Here is a 20916-nt window from a genome sequence, read left to right on the forward strand (position 1 = left end):
CCAAAATATACTTTATTCATAAAAATCTGTAAAAATTACATTGCCAAACAGTTTCCAAACAGCACGAAAAAATACAAACATTGCAAAAGAGATCAGTTTCTTCCAATAATGTCATGAGTTTCTTCCCAACCCTTCCGTTTCACAATTGTCATGTCAATTACAGTTTTACATTTACAGCAATTGAGAATATTAACGATACAGTTCGAGGGGCTTCCCATGGTTCCAGCCCCTCGGTCCAGCTTGGTGGGGGAACCTTACACTGTGGTCTTTCCCCATTGAGCCTTTGCTGCGGCTGCCCCAAGCTTTAGTGCGTCCCTCAGCACGTAGTCCTGGACCTTGGAATGTGCCAGTCTGCAACATTCGGTGGTGGACAACTCTTTGCGCTGGAAGACCAGCAAGTTTCGGGCAGACCAAAGGGCGTCTTTCACCGAATTGATAGCCCTCCAGCAGCAGTTGATGTTTGTCTCGGTGTGCGTCCCTGGGAACAGCCCGTAGAGCACAGACTCCTGTGTTACAGAGCTGCTTGGGATGAACCTTGACAAAAACCACTGCATCTCTTTCCACACCTGCTTTGCAAAGGCACATTCCAGGAGGAGGTGGGCGACCGTCTCTTCCCCACCACAGCCAACGCGGGGGCACTGTGCGGAGGGGGCGAGACTTCGGGTGTGCATGAAGGATCTGACGGGGAGGGCCCTTCTCACCACCAGCCAAGCTACGTCTTGGTGCTTGTTTGAAAGTTCTGGTGATGAGGCATTCCGCCAAATGACTTTGACGGTCTGCTCGGGGAACCATCCGACAGGATCCACCGTTTCCTTTTCCCGTAGGGCCTTGAGGACATTCCGTGCAGACCACTGCCTGATGGACCGGTGGTCAAAGGTGTTTTTCCGCAGAAACTGCTCCACGAAGGATAGGTGGTACGGCGCCGCCCAACTGCACGGAGCGTTCCGCGGCAATGTGACCAGGCCCATCCTTCGCAACACCGGGGACAGATAGAACCTCAGCACGTAGTGACACTTGGAGTTTGCGTACTGGGGATCGACACATAGCTTGATGCAGCCGCACACGAAGGTGGTCATCAGGATGAGGGCCACGTTGGGTACATTTTTCCCGCCCTTGTCCAGAGATTTGAACATCGTGTCCCTCCGGACCCGGTCCATTTTAGATCCCCAGACGAAGCGGAAAATGGCTCGGGTGACTGCCACGGCGCAGGAGTGGGGTATGGGCCAGACCTGCGCCACGTAGAGCAACAACGTGAGCGCCTCGCACCTGATGACCAGGTTCTTACCCACAATGGAGAGAGACCGCTGCCCCCACATGCCCAACTTTTGTCGTACCTTGGCTACTCGCTCCTCCCATGTTTTGGTGCACGCCCCGGCCCTTCCGAACCATATCCCCAGCACCTTCAGGTAATCTGACCTGACGGTGAAGGGGACAAAGGATCGGTCAGCCCAGTTCCCAAAGAACATGGCCTCGCTCTTGCCGTGGTTAACTTTGGCTCCCGAGGCCAGTTCGAACTGGTCGCAGATGCTCATCAGTCTGCGCACGGACAGCGGATCCGAGCAGAAGATGGCGACGTCATCCATGTACAGGGAGGTTTTGACCTGAGTGCCTCCGCTGCCTGGGATTGTCACCCCTCTTATGCTCGCATCCTTCCTAATAGACTCAGCAAAGGGTTCAATACAGCAAACAAACAAGACCGGGGAAAGAGGACAGCCCTGTCTGACTCCAGATTTGATCGGGAAACTTTCAGATTCCCACCCGTTGATTGACACTGCGCTACTGATGTTTGTGTAGAGCAGTTGGATCCAATTGCAGATTCCCTCCCCAAACCCCATTTTGGAAAGCACGTCCATCATGTAGGTGTGCGATATCCTGTCAAAAGCCTTCTCCTGGTCCAGGCTGATGAGGCAGGTGTCCACCCTCCTGTCCCGTACGTAGGCGATCGTATCCCTGAGTAGCGCGAGGCTATCAGAGATCTTCCTGCCGGGTACAGTACAGGTCTGATCGGGGTGAATCACCAGCTCCAGAGCAGACTTGACTCGACTGGCTATGACTTTGGACAGAATCTTGTAATCAACATTAAGCAGTGAGATGGGCCGCCAATTTCTGATTTCTACCCTCTCCCCCTTCTGCTTGTAAATGAGGGTGATGATGCCTTTTCTCATGGATTCTGACATGCTACCGGCCAGGAGCATACTCTCGTATACTTCCAGCAGGTCCGGGCCGACCCAGTCCCACAGGGCCGAGTACAACTCGACCGGTAAGCCGTCGCTCCCGGGAGTTTTACTCGCCTCGAAAGACTCGACGGCCTTTGTCAGCTCGTCCAGAGTTAGCGGCTTGTCCAGTCCCTCCCTCCTGCTGTCATCTAAGACCTCTGTGATAGATGACAGGAAGGACTGGGAGGCTCTGCTGTCTGTGGGCTTCGCGTCATACAGCCCAGCATAAAAGGATTTGCTGATCCTTAGTATGTCGGACTGCGAAGACGTTACCGAGCCATCTTCTTCCTTCAGGCTGCTGATAACAGAGCTCTCTCTGTGTACCTTTTGGAAGAAGTAACGCGAGCACGTCTCATCCTGCTCGATGGAGCGGACTCTGGACCGGAAGATGATCTTGGAGGCCTCCTTGGCAAAGAGCGAGGCCTGCTGGCTCTTCACCTCTTGGAGGTCCTCCTTGACCTCGACCCCCATTGACTGCAACCGGAGTAGATTTTGCATAATTTTCTGGAGTCGGGACAGTTCCCTCTGTCTCTCTCTCGCCTTCTGAACACCTTTGTGGATGAAGAACCTCTTGATGTTCTCCTTAATCGCTTCCCACCAGTGAACTGGAGACTCAAAGAGGGGTTTCACGGTCCTCCAACCATTGTAATCCCTTTTGAGTTCCTCAACGTTCTCTGGGGTCAGCAGTGTCGCATTGAGCTTCCACGTCCCTCTGCCAACCCGCTGGTCGTCCTGTAAGTGACAGTCGGCCAGTAAGAGGCAGTGGTCGGAGAAGAACACCGGCTTGACGTCGGTGGATCCGACCGTGACAGCACGGGACACAAACAGGAAGTCAATCCTGGAACGGGCAGACCCGTCCGATCTTGACCATGTGTATCTGCGCTGCGCTCCGTCTGCAGGTTTGCTGAAGACGTCGTGCAGTTTGGCATCCTTAACTGTTTCTATGAGGAATCTGGACGTAGCGTCCAGTTTTCTGTCGTCACTGCCGGATCGTCCAGCCGCATCGATGATGCAGTTGAAGTCACCGCCTAGGATGACCGGCCTGGACGTCGCCAGCAGCAGTGGGAGCTGCTGGAAGACGGTCAGCCGCTCGCTGCGTTGTACCGGGGCGTACACGTTGATCAACCGGAGCGGAGCGTTGTTGTACATCACGTCTGCTACGAGGAGGCGGCCGCCCACCACCTCCTTAACTTCGGAGATGGTGAAGTTACCTCCCCGCAGCAGAATACCCAGGCCGGAGGAACGGCAGTCATTACCCCCCGACCAGATCGATGGCCCGTGGGACCACCATCGCGACCACTGCCTGTAGGTGCTGAGGTGTGGTATTCCACACTCCTGCAGAAACAGTAGGTCAGCTTTGACCTTGGCAAGGTAATCCAAGGTTGAAACACATCGCGTAGTAGATTTAATGCTACGCACATTAATGGAAGCAATTCTTACACCCATTTTTTACTAAAAATTAGTTGTTGCTTCCCATACCATTTGTCCTCGCTAGTCCCAGTCCTTCCCCTTCGGGATGTTCCTGCATACCCATCGTATGCGCAAGCAGTTTCACGTTGGTTGGGCTCAGAAACCCCTCCTGATTTTTCCTGCAGGGTTTGTGCCGCTCGGGTGACATCGGGGGGGTCTTGTAGGCAGAGAGGATTGGGTTGTCCTCAGCTGCTTCCATCTGTTCCTCCTCGAAAACATCACAGCTCCCGGTCTCCCGGAGCTCAGGTGCGCCAGACGTGTCTTTGCTCCCGGTGTCCCGGAGCTGAGATGCGTTGGCCACTTCGTTACGTGTGGGGAATTGGGGTTGGGGCACGCCGGGCCCATCACAGCTTCCAGTGCCCGGGGGCTGGGATGCTTGATCATCCATCTCGGAGTTCTGCCGCCTCTTTTGAAGGGGCTGTCGTTCCAGCATTTCCCCGTCCAGTGAAGAGGAGTTGTTGCAGTCTGATTAAGAAGAGAGCCTCCTCTTGCCACTGGTTTGGGTGGTGGCTTTGGGATGTTTTTTCTTTGTGGTTTTCCTCTGGACCACTTGCCACTGACCTGTTTGTCCATCTGCTGCCTCCTCCTCCATTGATTCTGTCTGTGGAGGAGGGGTTTCCGGGCGCTGGGTAGGTGCTGGGTCGTTGGTTTCAGCCGCCTCCCCTTCCTTCTCAGGTTGAAGTTCCTCACTGCGGAGAAGGTTGCTGGTCTCCTTTCGAACAGCGGACGCCTTCGTCGAACCTTCGCTCTGCCATTCCTTGGACCTTGCCGCCTGAGCATAGCTGAGACAACGTTTGGGGCAGGTCTTGTAGAGATGGCCTGCCGCACCGCACAAGTTGCAACACTTAGTCTGCTTACAGTCTTTGGTCTGATGGCCTTCCTCCTTGCAGTTCTTGCAAACAACCGTGCTGCAGTTGGCTGCCATGTGACCAGATTTGCCACAGGTGCGACAAACTCTGGGCTGCCCAGCGTAGACCAAGAAGCCTCGACTTCCCCCGATAGCGAAGCTGGAGGGAGGGTGGATGATGGCTCCACTGGGATCTACCTTCAAGGTCACCTTGACCTGCCGCTTGCTGGTCCAGATCCCAAAGGGGTCCTTGACATCAGTGCTGCTGCCGGCCACCTCGACGTACCTGGCGAGAAAGGTGAGTACATCCACCACCGGAACATGGGGGTTGTAGAGGTGAATCGTCACCACCCGGTCCCGTTGTGACGGAAGCGTGAAGAGCGGCTCCGCTGTGAGGATCGACAGTGGCGCCCGGTCCCCTTTCTCCTTGAACGCCTTCAGGAACTTGATGCATCCCGCCACGTTCCGGAACGTCACGTCGAAGTATCCACTGCTGGGGAAATCCTGCAGGCAGAAGACGTCCGTCGCTTGAAATCCGCAGCAATCGAAGAGAATTTTCTTGATGAAAAAGGTGCGATCGACCGGTGCATCTCCTTCCTTGTCCTTCACGACCACCCGAACGGTGTTGCGCACTCCCTGGCCCGAAGCTCGAAAATTGGTTATAGCCATTTTACTCAAAGCTTCCCCAGGATCAAAAGGCAATGATCATGGTCTCTTCTCAATCAAATAAGCACTGATAAGAACAGATACTACACTTGATCTTAGCCAAAAGGCCGAGAAGCGATGGCCGTAAAACTGCGTTTGCTGCGCGCGTCAGGCCCGGCGTGCGGCCTCTACCACAAAGTATCCGCCGGGTGGGCGAGCCTAGGGCGAAAGAGGCGACGGCGGGCGGTCTTTGAGCCAGAGCTCCTTTTGTTGCCGGGCCTTGCAAGCAGAAAGGAAAGCACGCGTGCATGCCACGCGCAGCCATTCCTCGCGCTTCTGCGCGAGGCATTGCGCAGGAAAAAAGACAACCGCGCGCGCTGGGCAGCAAAGGGCGGCCTGCAACTGCGGGGCAATCCAACAGGGGGCAGCGTAGCACCCAGGGAAAACTGCAGCAAAGTCAGCCGAGCAGCAGCGCCGTCACTATTGCGAATTCTATTTTTCAGCAGGGGTCTCGCGCCCATGGAGGGGGGAAGCTGCACCGCTCCTGGAAACACTGCAATACCAGGTGGATGCATGGAGTGGACGGGGCAAGCCCCTGCTCCATCTCCCTGTCCCAAAAATCAATTTAATATTTGGTCCCCAGATAGGGGACGTATCAGATATTAAACTGATAAGAACAGATACTACACTTGATCTTAGCCAAAAGGCCGAGAAGCGATGGCCGTAAAACTGCGTTTGCTGCGCGTGTCAGGCCCGGCGTGCGGCCTCTACCACAAAGTAGCCGCCGGGTGGGCGAGCCTAGGGCGAAAGAGGCGACGGCGGGCGGTCTTTGAGCCAGAGCTCCTTTTGTTGCCGGGCCTTGCAAGCAGAAAGGAAAGCACGCGTGCATGCCACGCGCAGCCATTCCTCGCGCTTCTGCGCGAGGCATTGCGCAGGAAAAAAGACAACCGCGCGCGCTGGGCAGCAAAGGGCGGCCTGCAACTGCGGGGCAATCCAACAGGGGGCAGCGTAGCACCCAGGGAAAACTGCAGCAAAGTCAGCCGAGCAGCAGCGCCGTCACTATTGCGAATTCTATTTTTCAGCAGGGGTCTCGCCCCCATGGAGGGGGGAAGCTGCACCGCTCCTGGAAACACTGCAATACCAGGTGGATGCATGGAGTGGACGGGGCAAGCCCCTGCTCCATCTCCCTGTCCCAAAAATCAATTTAATATTTGGTCCCCAGATAGGGGACGTATCAGATATTAAACTGATAAGAACAGATACTACACTTGATCTTAGCCAAAAGGCCGAGAAGCGATGGCCGTAAAACTGCGTTTGCTGCGCGCGTCAGGCCCGGCGTGCGGCCTCTACCACAAAGTAGCCGCCGGGTGGGCGAGCCTAGGGCGAAAGAGGCGACGGCGGGCGGTCTTTGAGCCAGAGCTCCTTTTGTTGCCGGGCCTTGCAAGCAGAAAGGAAAGCACGCGTGCATGCCACGCGCAGCCATTCCTTGCGCTTCTGCGCGAGGCATTGCGCAGGAATAACGACAACCGCGCGCGCTGGGCAGCAAAGGGCGGCCTGCAACTGCGGGGCAATCCAACAGGGGGCAGCGTAGCGCCCACGGAAAACTGCAGCAAAGTCAGCCGAGCAGCAGCGCTGTCACTATTGCGAATTCTATTTTTCGGCAGGGGTCTCGCCCCCATGGAGGGGGGAAGCTGCACCGCTCCTGGAAACACTGCAACACCAGGTGGATGCATGGAGTGGACGGGGCAAGCCCCTGTTCCATCTCCCTGTACCAAAAATCAATTTAATATTTGGTCCCCAGATAGGGGACGTATCAGATATTAAACTGATAAGAACAGATACTACACTTGATCTTAGCAAAAAGGCCGAGAAGCGATGGCCGTAAAACTGCGTTTGCTGCGCGCGTCAGGCCCGGCGTGCGGCCTCTACCACAAAGTAGCCGCCGGGTGGGCGAGCCTAGGGCGAAAGAGGCGACGGCGGGCGGTCTTTGAGCCAGAGCTCCTTTTGTTGCCGGGCCTTGCAAGCAGAAAGGAAAGCACGCGTGCATGCCACGCGCAGCCATTCCTTGCGCTTCTGCGCGAGGCGTTGCGCAGGAATAAAGACAACCGCGCGCGCTGGGCAGCAAAGGGCGGCCTGCAACTGCGGGGCAATCCAACAGGGGGCAGCGTAGCACCCACAGAAAACTGCAGCAAAGTCAGCCGAGCAGCAGCGCCGTCACTATTGCGAATTCTATTTTTCGGCAGGGGTCTCGCCCCCATGGAGGGGGGAAGCTGCACCGCTCCTGGAAACACTGCAACACCAGGTGGATGCATGGAGTGGACGGGGCAAGCCCCTGTTCCATCTCCCTGTACCAAAAATCAATTTAATATTTGGTCCCCAGATAGGGGACGTATCAGATATTAAACTGATAAGAACAGATACTTTTTTTTTTTTTATTTCCAAAATATACTTTATTCATAAAAATCTGTAAAAATTACATTGCCAAACAGTTTCCAAACAGCACCAAAAAATACAAACATTGCAAGGGAGATCAGTTTCCTTCAATACTGTCATGAGTTTCTTCCCAACCCTTCCGTTTCTCAATTGTCATGTCAATTACAGTTTTACATTTAACAGATACTACACTTGATCTTAGCCAAAAGGCCGAGAAGCGATGGCCCTAAAACTGCGTTTGCTGCGCGCGTCAGGCCCGGCGTGCGGCCTCTACGTCAAAGTAGCCGCCGGGTGGGCGAGCCTCGGGCGAAAGAGGCGACGGCGGGCGGTCTTTGAGCCAGAGCTCCTTTTGTTGCCGGGCCTTGCAAGCAGAAAGGAAAGCACGCGTGCATGCCACGCGCAGCCATTCCTCGCGCTTCTGCGCGAGGCATTGCGCAGGAAAAAAGACAACCGCGCGCGCTGGGCAGCAAAGGGCGGCCTGCAACTGCGGGGCAATCCAACAGGGGGCAGCGTAGCACCCAGGGAAAACTGCAGCAAAGTCAGCCGAGCAGCAGCGCCGTCACTATTGCGAATTCTATTTTTCAGCAGGGGTTTCGCCCCCATGGAGGGGGGAAGCTGCACCGCTCCTGGAAACACTGCAACACCAGGTGGATGCATGGAGTGGACGGGGCAATCCCCTGCTCCATTTCCCTGTCCCAAAAATCAATTTAATATTTGGTCCCCAGATAGGGGACGCATCAGATATTAAACTGATAAGAACAGATTTTTTTTTTTTTTTTTTTATTTCCAAAATATACTTTATTCATAAAAATCTGTAAAAATTACATTGCCAAACAGTTTCCAAACAGCACGAAAAAATACAAACATTGCAAAAGAGATCAGTTTCTTTCAATAATGTCATGAGTTTCTTCCCAACCCTTCCGTTTCACAATTGTCATGTCAATTACAGTTTTACATTTACAGCAATTGAGAATATTAACGATACAGTTCGAGGGGCTTCCCATGGTTCCAGCCCCTCAGTCCAGCTTGGTGGGGGAACCTTACACTGTGGTCTTTCCCCATTGAGCCTTTGCTGCGGCTGCCCCAAGCTTTAGTGCGTCCCTCAGCACGTAGTCCTGGACCTTGGAATGTGCCAGTCTGCAACATTCGGTGGTGGACAACTCTTTGCGCTGGAAGACCAGCAAGTTTCGGGCAGACCAAAGGGCGTCTTTCACCGAATTGATAGTCCTCCAGCAGCAGTTGATGTTTGTCTCGGTGTGCGTCCCTGGGAACAGCCCGTAGAGCACAGACTCCTGTGTTACAGAGCTGCTTGGGATGAACCTTGACAAAAACCACTGCATCTCTTTCCACACCTGCTTTGCAAAGGCACATTCCAGGAGGAGGTGGGCGACCGTCTCTTCCCCACCACAGCCAACGCGGGGGCACTGTGCGGAGGGGGCGAGACTTCGGGTGTGCATGAAGGACCTGACGGGGAGGGCCCTTCTCACCACCAGCCAAGCTACGTCTTGGTGCTTGTTTGAAAGTTCTGGTGATGAGGCATTCCGCCAAATGACTTTGACGGTCTGCTCGGGGAACCATCCGACAGGATCCACCGTTTCCTTTTCCCGTAGGGCCTTGAGGACATTCCGTGCAGACCACTGCCTGATGGACCGGTGGTCAAAGGTGTTTTTCCGCAGAAACTGCTCCACGAAGGATAGGTGGTACGGCGCCGCCCAACTGCACGGTGCGTTCCGCGGCAATGTGACCAGGCCCATCCTTCGCAACACCGGGGACAGATAGAACCTCAGCACGTAGTGACACTTGGAGTTTGCGTACTGGGGATCTACACATAGCTTGATGCAGCCGCACACGAAGGTGGTCATCAGGATGAGGGCCACGTTGGGTACATTTTTCCCGCCCATGTCCAGAGATTTGAACATCGTGTCCCTCCGGACCCGGTCCATTTTAGATCCCCAGACGAAGCGGAAAATGGCTCGGGTGACTGCCACGGCGCAGGAGTGGGGTATGGGCCAGACCTGCGCCACGTAGAGCAACAACGTGAGCGCCTCGCACCTGATGACCAGGTTCTTACCCACAATGGAGAGAGATCGCTGCCCCCACATGCCCAACTTTTGTCGTACCTTGGCTACTCGCTCCTCCCATGTTTTGGTGCACGCCCCGGCACTTCCGAACCATATCCCCAGCACCTTCAGGTAATCTGACCTGACGGTGAAGGGGACAAAGGATCGGTCAGCCCAGTTCCCAAAGAACATGGCCTCGCTCTTGCCGTGGTTAACTTTGGCTCCCGAGGCCAGTTCGAACTGGTCGCAGATGCTCATCAGTCTGCGCACGGACAGCGGATCCGAGCAGAAGACGGCGACGTCATCCATGTACAGGGAGGTTTTGACCTGAGTGCCTCCGCTGCCTGGGATTGTCACCCCTCTTATGCTCGCATCCTTCCTAATAGACTCAGCAAAGGGTTCAATACAGCAAACAAACAAGACCGGGGAAAGAGGACAGCCCTGTCTGACTCCAGATTTGATCGGGAAACTTTCAGATTCCCACCCGTTGATTGACACTGCGCTACTGATGTTTGTGTAGAGCAGTTGGATCCAATTGCAGATTCCCTCCCCAAACCCCATTTTGGAAAGCACGTCCATCATGTAGGTGTGCGATATCCTGTCAAAAGCCTTCTCCTGGTCCAGGCTGATGAGGCAGGTGTCCACCCTCCTGTCCCGTACGTAGGCGATCGTATCCCTGAGTAGCGCGAGGCTATCAGAGATCTTCCTGCCGGGTACAGTACAGGTCTGATCGGGGTGAATCACCAGCTCCAGAGCAGACTTGACTCGACTGGCTATGACTTTGGACAGAATCTTGTAATCAACATTAAGCAGTGGGATGGGCCGCCAATTTCTGATTTCTACCCTCTCCCCCTTCTGCTTGTAAATGAGGGTGATGATGCCTTTTCTCATGGATTCTGACATGCTACCGGCCAGGAGCATACTCTCGTATACTTCCAGCAGGTCCGGGCCGACCCAGTCCCACAGGGCCGAGTACAACTCGACCGGTAAGCCATCGCTCCCGGGAGTTTTACTCGCCTCGAAAGACTCGACGGCCTTTGTCAGCTCGTCCAGAGTTAGCGGCTTGTCCAGTCCCTCCCTCCTGCTGTCATCTAAGACCTCTGTGATAGATGACAGGAAGGACTGGGAGGCTCTGCTGTCTGTGGGCTTCGCGTCATACAGCCCAGCATAAAAGGATTTGCTGATCCTTAGTATGTCGGACTGCGAAGACGTTACCGAGCCATCTTCTTCCTTCAGGCTGCTGATAACAGAGCTCTCTCTGTGTACCTTTTGGAAGAAGTAACGCGAGCACGTCTCATCCTGCTCGATGGAGCGGACTCTGGACCGGAAGATGATCTTGGAGGCCTCCTTGGCAAAGAGCGAGGCCTGCTGGCTCTTCACCTCTTGGAGGTCCTCCTTGACCTCGACCCCCATTGACTGCAACCGGAGTAGATTTTGCATAATTTTCTGGAGTCGGGACAGTTCCCTCTGTCTCTCTCTCGCCTTCTGAACACCTTTGTGGATGAAGAACCTCTTGATGTTCTCCTTAACTGATAAGAACAGATACTACACTTGATCTTAGCCAAAAGGCCGAGAAGCGATGGCCGTAAAACTGCGTTTGCTGCGCGCGTCAGGCCCGGCGTGCGGCCTCTACGTCAAAGTAGCCGCCGGGTGGGCGAGCCTCGGGCGAAAGAGGCGACGGCGGGCGGTCTTTGAGCCAGAGCTCCTTTTGTTGCCGGGCCTTGCAAGCAGAAAGGAAAGCACGCGTGCATGCCACGCGCAGCCATTCCTCGCGCTTCTGCGCGAGGCATTGCGCAGGAATAACGACAACCGCGCGCGCTGGGCAGCAAAGGGCGGCCTGCAACTGCGGGGCAATCCAACAGGGGGCAGCGTAGCGCCCACGGAAAACTGCAGCAAAGTCAGCCGAGCAGCAGCGCTGTCACTATTGCGAATTCTATTTTTCGGCAGGGGTCTCGCCCCCATGGAGGGGGGAAGCTGCACCGCTCCTGGAAACACTGCAATACCAGGTGGATGCATGGAGTGGACGGGGCAAGCCCCTGTTCCATCTCCCTGTCCCAAAAATCAATTTAATATTTGGTCCCCAGATAGGGGACGTATCAGATATTAAACTGATAAGAACAGATTTTTTTTTTTTTTTTTTTTTTTATTTCCAAAATATACTTTATTCATAAAAATCTGTAAAAATTACATTGCCAAACAGTTTCCAAACAGCACCAAAAAATACAAACATTGCAAGGGAGATCAGTTTCCTTCAATACTGTCATGAGTTTCTTCCCAACCCTTCCGTTTCTCAATTGTCATGTCAATTACAGTTTTACATTTACAGCAATTCAGAATATTAACGATACAGTTCGAGGGGTTTCCCATGGATCCAGCCCCTCAGTCTAGCTTGGTGGGGGAACCTTACACTGTGGTCTTTCCCCATTGAGCCTTTGCTGCGGCTGCCCCAAGCTTTAGTGCGTCCCTCAGCACGTAGTCCTGGACCTTGGAATGTGCCAGTCTGCAACATTCGGTGGTGGACAACTCTTTGCGCTGGAAGACCAGCAAGTTTCGGGCAGACCAAAGGGCGTCTTTCACCGAATTGATAGTCCTCCAGCAGCAGTTGATGTTTGTCTCGGTGTGCGTCCCTGGGAACAGCCCGTAGAGCACAGACTCCTGTGTTACAGAGCTGCTTGGGATGAACCTTGACAAAAACCACTGCATCTCTTTCCACACCTGCTTTGCAAAGGCACATTCCAGGAGGAGGTGGGCGACCGTCTCTTCCCCACCACAGCCAACGCGGGGGCACTGTGCGGAGGGGGCGAGACTTCGGGTGTGCATGAAGGATCTGACGGGGAGGGCCCTTCTCACCACCAGCCAAGCTACGTCTTGGTGCTTGTTTGAAAGTTCTGGTGATGAGGCATTCCGCCAAATGACTTTGACGGTCTGCTCGGGGAACCATCCGACAGGATCCACCGTTTCCTTTTCCCGTAGGGCCTTGAGGACATTCCGTGCAGACCACTGCCTGATGGACCGGTGGTCAAAGGTGTTTTTCCGCAGAAACTGCTCCACGAAGGATAGGTGGTACGGCACGTCCCAACTGCACGGAGCGTTCCGCGGCAATGTGACCAGGCCCATCCTTCGCAACACCGGGGACAGATAGAACCTCAGCACGTAGTGACACTTGGAGTTTGCGTACTGGGGATCGACACATAGCTTGATGCAGCCGCACACGAAGGTGGTCATCAGGATGAGGGCCACGTTGGGTACATTTTTCCCGCCCATGTCCAGAGATTTGAACATCGTGTCCCTCCGGACCCGGTCCATTTTAGATCCCCAGACGAAGCGGAAAATGGCTCGGGTGACTGCCACGGCGCAGGAGTGGGGTATGGGCCAGACCTGCGCCACGTAGAGCAACAACGTGAGCGCCTCGCACCTGATGACCAGGTTCTTACCCACAATGGAGAGAGATCGCTGCCCCCACATGCCCAACTTTTGTCGTACCTTGGCTACTCGCTCCTCCCATGTTTTGGTGCACGCCCCGGCCCTTCCGAACCATATCCCCAGCACCTTCAGGTAATCTGACCTGACGGTGAAGGGGACAAAGGATCGGTCAGCCCAGTTCCCAAAGAACATGGCCTCGCTCTTGCCGTGGTTAACTTTGGCTCCCGAGGCCAGTTCGAACTGGTCGCAGATGCTCATCAGTCTGCGCACGGACAGCGGATCCGAGCAGAAAACGGCGACGTCATCCATGTACAGGGAGGTTTTGACCTGAGTGCCTCCGCTGCCTGGGATTGTCACCCCTCTTATGCTCGCATCCTTCCTAATAGACTCAGCAAAGGGTTCAATACAGCAAACAAACAAGACCGGGGAAAGAGGACAGCCCTGTCTGACTCCAGATTTGATCGGGAAACTTTCAGATTCCCACCCGTTGATTGAGACTGCGCTACTGATGTTTGTGTAGAGCAGTTGGATCCAATTGCAGATTCCCTCCCCAAACCCCATTTTGGAAAGCACGTCCATCATGTAGGTGTGCGATATCCTGTCAAAAGCCTTCTCCTGGTCCAGGCTGATGAGGCAGGTGTCCACCCTCCTGTCCCGTACGTAGGCGATCGTATCCCTGAGTAGCGCGAGGCTATCAGAGATCTTCCTGCCGGGTACAGTACAGGTCTGATCGGGGTGAATCACCAGCTCCAGAGCAGACTTGACTCGACTGGCTATGACTTTGGACAGAATCTTGTAATCAACATTAAGCAGTGAGATGGGCCGCCAATTTCTGATTTCTACCCTCTCCCCCTTCTGCTTGTAAATGAGGGTGATGATGCCTTTTCTCATGGATTCTGACATGCTACCGGCCAGGAGCATACTCTCGTATACTTCCAGCAGGTCCGGGCCGACCCAGTCCCACAGGGCCGAGTACAACTCGACCGGTAAGCCGTCGCTCCCGGGAGTTTTACTCGCCTCGAAAGACTCGACGGCCTTTGTCAGCTCGTCCAGAGTTAGCGGCTTGTCCAGTCCCTCCCTCCTGCTGTCATCTAAGACCTCTGTGATAGATGACAGGAAGGACTGGGAGGCTCTGCTGTCTGTGGGCTTCGCGTCATACAGCCCAGCATAAAAGGATTTGCTGATCCTTAGTATGTCGGACTGCGAAGACGTTACCGAGCCATCTTCTTCCTTCAGGCTGCTGATAACAGAGCTCTCTCTGTGTACCTTTTGGAAGAAGTAACGCGAGCACGTCTCATCCTGCTCGATGGAGCGGACTCTGGACCGGAAGATGATCTTGGAGGCCTCCTTGGCAAAGAGCGAGGCCTGCTGGCTCTTCACCTCTTGGAGGTCCTCCTTGACCTCGACCCCCATTGACTGCAACCGGAGTAGATTTTGCATAATTTTCTGGAGTCGGGACAGTTCCCTCTGTCTCTCTCTCGCCTTCTGAACACCTTTGTGGATGAAGAACCTCTTGATGTTCTCCTTTATCGCTTCCCACCAGTGAACTGGAGACTCAAAGAGGGGTTTCACGGTCCTCCAACCTTTGTAATCCCTTTTGAGTTCCTCAACGTTCTCTGGGGTCAGCAGTGTCGCATTGAGCTTCCACGTCCCTCTGCCAACCCGCTGGTCGTCCTGTAAGTGACAGTCGGCCAGTAAGAGGCAGTGGTCGGAGAAGAACACCGGCTTGACGTCGGTGGATCCGACCGTGACAGCACGGGAAACAAACAGGAAGTCAATCCTGGAACGGGCAGACCCGTCCGATCTTGACCATGTGTATCTGCGCTGCGCTCCGTCTGCAGGTTTGCTGAAGACGTCGTGCAGTTTGGCATCCTTAACTGTTTCTATGAGGAATCTGGACGTAGCGTCCAGTTTTCTGTCGTCACTGCCGGATCGTCCAGCCGCATCGATGATGCAGTTGAAGTCACCGCCTAGGATGACCGGCCTGGACGTCGCCAGCAGCAGTGGGAGCTGCTGGAAGACGGTCAGCCGCTCGCTGCGTTGTACCGGGGCGTACACGTTGATCAACCGGAGCGGAGCGTTGTTGTACATCACGTCTGCTACGAGGAGGCGGCCGCCCACCACCTCCTTAACTTCGGAGATGGTGAAGTTACCTCCCCGCAGCAGAATACCCAGGCCGGAGGAACGGCAGTCATTACCCCCCGACCAGATCGATGGCCCGTGGGACCACCATCGCGACCACTGCCTGTAGGTGCTGAGGTGTGGTATTCCACACTCCTGCAGAAACAGTAGGTCAGCTTTGACCTTGGCAAGGTAATCCAAGGTTGAAACACATCGCGTAGTCGATTTAATGCTACGCACATTAATGGAAGCAATTCTTACACCCATTTTTTACTAAAAATTAGTTGTTGCTTCCCATACCATTTGTCCTCGCTAGTCCCAGTCCTTCCCCTTCGGGATGTTCCTGCATACCCATCGTATGCGCAAGCAGTTTCACGTTGGTTGGGCTCAGAAACCCCTCCTGATTTTTCCTGCAGGGTTTGTGCCGCTCGGGTGACATCGGGGGGGTCTTGTAGGCAGAGAGGATTGGGTTGTCCTCAGCTGCTTCCATCTGTTCCTCCTCGAAAACATCACAGCTCCCGGTCTCCCGGAGCTCAGGTGCGCCAGACGTGTCTTTGCTCCCGGTGTCCCGGAGCTGAGATGCGTTGGCCACGTCGTTACGTGTGGGGAATTGGGGTTGGGGCACGCCGGCCCCATCACAGCTTCCAGTGCCCGGGGGCTGGGATGCTTGATCATCCATCTCGGAGTTCTGCCGCCTCTTTTGAAGGGGCTGTCGTTCCAGCATTTCCCCGTCCAGTGAAGAGGAGTTGTTGCAGTCTGATTCAGATGAAAGCCTCCTCTTGCCACTGGTTTGGGTGGTGGCTTTGGGATGTTTTTTCTTTGTGGTTTTCCTCTGGACCACTTGCCACTGACCTGTTTGTCCATCTGCTGCCTCCTCCTCCATTGATTCTGTCTGTGGAGGAGGGGTTTCCGGGCGCTGGGTAGGTGCTGGGTCGTTGGTTTCAGCCGCCTCCCCTTCCTTCTCAGGTTGAAGTTCCTCACTGCGGAGAAGGTTGCTGGTCTCCTTTCGAACAACGGACGCCTTCGTCGAACCTTCGCCCGGCCATTCCTTGGACCTTGCCGCCTGAGCATAGCTGAGACAACGTTTGGGGCAGGTCTTGTAGAGATGGCCTGCCGCACCGCACAAGTTGCAACACTTAGTCTGCTTACAGTCCTTGGTCTGATGGCCTTCCTCCTTGCAGTTCTTGCAAACAACCGTGCTGCAGTTGGCTGCCATGTGACCAGATTTGCCACAGGTGCGACAAACTCTGGGCTGCCCAGCGTAGACCAAGAAGCCTCGACTTCCCCCGATAGCGAAGCTGGAGGGAGGGTGGATGATGGCTCCACTGGGATCTACCTTCAAGGTCACCTTGACCTGCCGCTTGCTGGTCCAGATCCCAAAGGGGTCCTTGACATCAGTGCTGCTGCCGGCCACCTCGACGTACCTGGCGAGAAATGTGAGTACATCCACCACCGGAACATGGGGGTTGTAGAGGTGAATCGTCACCACCCGGTCCCGTTGTGACGGAAGCGTGAAGAGCGGCTCCGCTGTGAGGATCGACAGTGGAGCCCGGTCCCCTTTCTCCTTGAACGCCTTCAGGAACTTGATGCATCCCGCCACGTTCCGGAACGTCACGTCGAAGTATCCACTGCTGGGGAAATCCTGCAGGCAGAAGACATCCGTCGCTTGAAATCCGCAGCAATCGAAGAGAATTTTCTTGATGAAGAAGGTGCGATCGAACGGTGCATCTCCTTCCTTGTCCTTCACGACCACCCGAACGGTGTTGCGCACTCCCTGGCCCGAAGCTCGAAAATTGGTTATAGCCATTTCACTCAAAGCTTCCCCAGGATCAAAAGGCAATGATCATGGTCTCTTCTCAATCAAATAAGCACTGATAAGAACAGATACTACACTTGATCTTAGCCAAAAGGCCGAGAAGCGATGGCCGTAAAACTGCGTTTGCTGCGCGCGTCAGGCCCGGCGTGCGGCCTCTACGTCAAAGTAGCCGCCGGGTGGGCGAGCCTCGGGCGAAAGAGGCGACGGCGGGCGGTCTTTGAGCCAGAGCTCCTTTTGTTGCCGGGCCTTGCAAGCAGAAAGGAAAGCACGCGTGCATGCCACGCGCAGCCATTCCTTGCGCTTCTGCGCGAGGCATTGCGCAGGAATAACGACAACCGCGCGCGCTGGGCAGCAAAGGGCGGCCTGCAACTGCGGGGCAATCCAACAGGGGGGAGCGTAGCGCCCACGGAAAACTGCAGCAAAGTCAGCAGCGCCGTCACTATTGCGAATTCTATTTTTCAGCAGAGGTCTCGCCCCCATGGAGGGGGGAAGCTGCACCGCTCCTGGAAACACTGCAATACCAGGTGGATGCATGGAGTGGACGGGGCAAGCCCCTGCTCCATCTCCCTGTCCCAAAAATCAATTTAATATTTGGTCCCCAGATAGGAGACGTATCAGATATTAAACTGATAAGAACAGATACTACACTTGATCTTAGCCAAAAGGCCGAGAAACGATGGCCGTAAAACTGCGTTTGCTGCGCGCGTCAGGCCCGGCGTGCGGCCTCTACCTCAAAGTAGCCGCCGGGTGGGCGAGCCTAGGGCGAAAGAGGCGACGGCGGGCGGTCTTTGAGCCAGAGCTCCTTTTGTTGCCGGGCCTTGCAAGCAGAAAGGAAAGCACGCGTGCATGCCACGCGCAGCCATTCCTTGCGCTTCTGCGCGAGGCATTGCGCAGGAAAAAAGACACGCGCGCGCTGGGCAGCAAAGGGCGGCCTGCAACTGCGGGGCAATCCAACAGGAGGCAGCGTAGCGCCCACGGAAAACTGCAGCAAGGTCAGCCGAGCAGCAGCGCCGTCACTATTGCGAATTCTATTTTTCAGCAGGGGTCTCGCCCCCATGGAGGGGGGAAGCTGCACCGCTCCTGGAAACACTGCAATACCAGGTGGATGCATGGAGTGGATGGGGCAAGCCCCTGTTCCATCTCCCTGTCCCAAAAATCAATTTAATATTTGGTCCCCAGATAGGGGACGTATCAGATATTAAACTGATAAGAACAGATACTACACTTGATCTTAGCCAAAAGGCCGAGAAGCGATGGCCGTAAAACTGCGTTTGCTGCGCGCGTCAGGCCCGGCGTGCGGCCTCTACCTCAAAGTAGCCGCCGGGTGGGCGAGCCTAGGGCGAAAGAGGCGACGGCGGGCGGTCTTTGAGCCAGAGCTCCTTTTGTTGCCGGGCCTTGCAAGCAGAAAGGAAAGCACGCGTGCATGCCACGCGCAGCCATTCCTTGCGCTTCTGCGCGAGGCATTGCGCAGGAAAAAAGACACGCGCGCGCTGGGCAGCAAAGGGCGGCCTGCAACTGCGGGGCAATCCAACAGGGGGCAGCGTAGCGCCCACGGAAAACTGCAGCAAAGTCAGCCGAGCAGCAGCACCGTCACTATTGCGAATTCTATTTTTCAGCAGGGGTCTCGCCCCCATGGAAGGGGGAAGCTGCACCGCTCCTGGAAACACTGCAATACCAGGTGGATGCATGGAGTGGACGGGGCAAGCCCCTGTTCCATCTCCCTGTCCCAAAAATCAATTTAATATTTGGTCCCCAGATAGGGGACGTATCAGATATTAAACTGATAAGAACAGATACTACACTTGATCTTAGCCAAAAGGCCGAGAAGCGATGGCCGTAAAACTGCGTTTGCTGCGCGCGTCAGGCCCGGCGTGCGGCCTCTACCTCAAAGTAGCCGCCGGGTGGGCGAGCCTAGGGCGAAAGAGGCGACGGCGGGCGGTCTTTGAGCCAGAGCTCCTTTTGTTGCCGGGCCTTGCAAGCAGAAAGGAAAGCACGCGTGCATGCCACGCGCAGCCATTCCTCGCGCTTCTGCGCGAGGCATTGCGCAGGAAAAAAGACACGCGCACGCTGGGCAGCAAAGGGCGGCCTGCAACTGCGGGGCAAGCCAACAGGGGGCAGCGTAGCGCCCATGGAAAACTGCAGCAAGGTCAGCAGAGCAGCAGCGCCGTCACTATTGCGAATTCTATTTTTCAGCAGGGGTCTCGCCCCCATGGAGGGGGGAAGCTGCACCGCTCCTGGAAACACTGCAATAGCAGGTGGATGCATGGAGTGGACGGGGCAAGCCCCTGTTCCATCTCCCTGTCCCAAAAATCAATTTAATATTTGGTCCCCAGATAGGGGACGTATCAGATATTAAACTGATAAGAACAGATACTACACTTGATCTTAGCCAAAAGGCCGAGAAACGATGGCCGTAAAACTGCGTTTGCTGCGCGCGTCAGGCCCGGCGTGCGGCCTCTACCTCAAAGTAGCCGCCGGGTGGGCGAGCCTAGGGCGAAAGAGGCGACGGCGGGCGGTCTTTGAGCCAGAGCTCCTTTTGTTGCCGGGCCTTGCAAGCAGAAAGGAAAGCACGCGTGCATGCCACGCGCAGCCATTCCTCGCGCTTCTGCGCGAGGCATTGCGCAGGAAAAAAGACACGCGCGCGCTGGGCAGCAAAGGGCGGCCTGCAACTGCGGGGCAATCCAACAGGGGGCAGCATAGCGCCCACGGAAAGCTGCAGCAAAGTCAGCCGAGCAGCAGCGCCGTCACTATTGCGAATTCTATTTTTCAACAGGGGTCTCGCCCCCATGGAGGGGAGAAGGTGCACCGCTCCTGGAAACACTGCAATACCAGGTGGATGCATGGAGTGGACGGGGCAAGCCCCTGTTCCATCTCCCTGTCCCAAAAATCAATTTAATATTTGGTCCCCAGATAGGGGACGTATCAGATATTAAACTGATAAGAACAGATTTTTTTTTTTTTTTTTATTTCCAAAATATACTTTATTCATAAAAATCTGTAAAAATTACATTGCCAAACAGTTTCCAAACAGCACCAAAAAATACAAACATTGCAAGGGAGATCAGTTTCCTTCAATACTGTCATGAGTTTCTTCCCAACCCTTCCGTTTCTCAATTGTCATGTCAATTACAGTTTTACATTTACAGCAATTCAGAATATTAACGATACAGTTCGAGGGGTTTCCCATGGATCCAGCCCCTCAGTCCAGCTCGGTGGGGGAACCTTACACTGTGGTCTTTCCCCATTGAGCCTTTGCTGCGGCTGCCCCAAGCTTTAGTGCGTCCCTCAGCACGTAGTCCTGGACCTTGGAATGTGCCAGTCTGCAACATTCGGTGGTGGACAACTCTTTGCGCTGGAAGACCAGCAAGTTTCGGGCAGACCAAAGGGCGTCTTTCACCGAATTGATAGTCCTCCAGCAGCAGTTGATGTTTGTCTCGGTGTGCGTCCCTGGGAACAGCCCGTAGAGCACAGACTCCTGTGTTACAGAGCTGCTTGGGATGAACCTTGACAAAAACCACTGCATCTCTTTCCACACCTGCTTTGCAAAGGCACATTCCAGGAGGAGGTGGGCGACCGTCTCTTCCCCACCACAGCCAACGCGGGGGCACTGTGCGGAGGGGGCGAGACTTCGGGTGTGCATGAAGGATCTGACGGGGAGGGCCCTTCTCACCACCAGCCAAGCTACGTCTTGGTGCTTGTTTGAAAGTTCTGGTGATGAGGCATTCCGCCAAATGACTTTGACGGTCTGCTCGGGGAACCATCCGACAGGATCCACCGTTTCCTTTTCCCGTAGGGCCTTGAGGACATTCCGTGCAGACCACTGCCTGATGGACCGGTGGTCAAAGGTGTTTTTCCGCAGAAACTGCTCCACGAAGGATAGGTGGT

The 20916-nt window shown here is 55.0% G+C and overlaps 11 non-coding genes and 4 pseudogenes across 11 annotated transcripts; all 15 read right to left on the reverse strand.

Moving 5' to 3' along the window:
* Nucleotides 1-5209: 5209 nt before the first annotated feature.
* On the reverse strand, nt 5210-5318 carry LOC137354673 (U2 spliceosomal RNA; annotated as a pseudogene).
* A 388-nt stretch (nt 5319-5706) lies between these two features.
* On the reverse strand, nt 5707-5897 carry LOC137355168 (U2 spliceosomal RNA). Its single transcript, XR_010970804.1, has one exon. It is a non-coding gene; the product is annotated as a U2 spliceosomal RNA (small nuclear RNA).
* Nucleotides 5898-6285: 388 nt separating this feature from the next.
* On the reverse strand, nt 6286-6476 carry LOC137355169 (U2 spliceosomal RNA). Its single transcript, XR_010970805.1, has one exon. It is a non-coding gene; the product is annotated as a U2 spliceosomal RNA (small nuclear RNA).
* Nucleotides 6477-6864: 388 nt separating this feature from the next.
* On the reverse strand, nt 6865-7055 carry LOC137353913 (U2 spliceosomal RNA). Its single transcript, XR_010970063.1, has one exon. It is a non-coding gene; the product is annotated as a U2 spliceosomal RNA (small nuclear RNA).
* Nucleotides 7056-7443: 388 nt separating this feature from the next.
* On the reverse strand, nt 7444-7625 carry LOC137354169 (U2 spliceosomal RNA). Its single transcript, XR_010970306.1, has one exon. It is a non-coding gene; the product is annotated as a U2 spliceosomal RNA (small nuclear RNA).
* A 104-nt stretch (nt 7626-7729) lies between these two features.
* LOC137354805 (U2 spliceosomal RNA) lies at nt 7730-7833 on the reverse strand (annotated as a pseudogene).
* A 388-nt stretch (nt 7834-8221) lies between these two features.
* On the reverse strand, nt 8222-8406 carry LOC137354464 (U2 spliceosomal RNA). The gene has a single exon (XR_010970452.1). It is a non-coding gene; the product is annotated as a U2 spliceosomal RNA (small nuclear RNA).
* Nucleotides 8407-11167: 2761 nt separating this feature from the next.
* Nucleotides 11168-11252, reverse strand: LOC137354720 (U2 spliceosomal RNA; annotated as a pseudogene).
* A 388-nt stretch (nt 11253-11640) lies between these two features.
* Nucleotides 11641-11829, reverse strand: LOC137354322 (U2 spliceosomal RNA). The gene has a single exon (XR_010970358.1). It is a non-coding gene; the product is annotated as a U2 spliceosomal RNA (small nuclear RNA).
* Nucleotides 11830-17029: 5200 nt separating this feature from the next.
* LOC137354669 (U2 spliceosomal RNA) lies at nt 17030-17138 on the reverse strand (annotated as a pseudogene).
* A 380-nt stretch (nt 17139-17518) lies between these two features.
* On the reverse strand, nt 17519-17709 carry LOC137353899 (U2 spliceosomal RNA). The gene has a single exon (XR_010970050.1). It is a non-coding gene; the product is annotated as a U2 spliceosomal RNA (small nuclear RNA).
* Nucleotides 17710-18095: 386 nt separating this feature from the next.
* LOC137354264 (U2 spliceosomal RNA) lies at nt 18096-18286 on the reverse strand. The gene has a single exon (XR_010970334.1). It is a non-coding gene; the product is annotated as a U2 spliceosomal RNA (small nuclear RNA).
* A 386-nt stretch (nt 18287-18672) lies between these two features.
* Nucleotides 18673-18863, reverse strand: LOC137354516 (U2 spliceosomal RNA). Its single transcript, XR_010970466.1, has one exon. It is a non-coding gene; the product is annotated as a U2 spliceosomal RNA (small nuclear RNA).
* A 386-nt stretch (nt 18864-19249) lies between these two features.
* Nucleotides 19250-19440, reverse strand: LOC137354005 (U2 spliceosomal RNA). The gene has a single exon (XR_010970155.1). It is a non-coding gene; the product is annotated as a U2 spliceosomal RNA (small nuclear RNA).
* Nucleotides 19441-19826: 386 nt separating this feature from the next.
* On the reverse strand, nt 19827-20009 carry LOC137354246 (U2 spliceosomal RNA). Its single transcript, XR_010970331.1, has one exon. It is a non-coding gene; the product is annotated as a U2 spliceosomal RNA (small nuclear RNA).
* Between the last annotated feature and the right edge of the window lie 907 nt (nt 20010-20916).

This window comes from Heterodontus francisci, chromosome 41 (genome assembly GCF_036365525.1).
Source record: "Heterodontus francisci isolate sHetFra1 chromosome 41, sHetFra1.hap1, whole genome shotgun sequence".
NCBI lineage: Eukaryota > Metazoa > Chordata > Chondrichthyes > Heterodontiformes > Heterodontidae > Heterodontus > Heterodontus francisci.